Below are 336 nucleotides of genomic sequence, written 5' to 3' on the forward strand. Positions count from 1 at the left end.
GTGGTACGTCTCGAGGGCACTGAGCGAGCGGGGCATGCGCGCGCGCGCCAGGGAGTCGGGTGTGCTGGAGCGAGTGGCGGGCTGAGGGCGGCCTGCGGGCGACACTGCCGGAGGGCGGCGGTTGCGGTTGCGTAAGTATGTTGGGGAAAGGCTTTGGCACTGACAACGATGTCAAGAATTGCAACAGTTGTGGTGAATTCTCTTTACAATAATCGACAGTAGTAATTTTACATTTACCTAGAAATTGACGTTAACGATAATGTTATCATTGGTGCTTCTACTACTACTCTTTTGCTATCATCACAATCATTATTGATACATGTACTGTTGATACTC

Source organism: Penaeus monodon, chromosome 20 (assembly GCF_015228065.2).
Source record: "Penaeus monodon isolate SGIC_2016 chromosome 20, NSTDA_Pmon_1, whole genome shotgun sequence".
In the NCBI taxonomy this organism is placed as follows: domain Eukaryota; kingdom Metazoa; phylum Arthropoda; class Malacostraca; order Decapoda; family Penaeidae; genus Penaeus; species Penaeus monodon.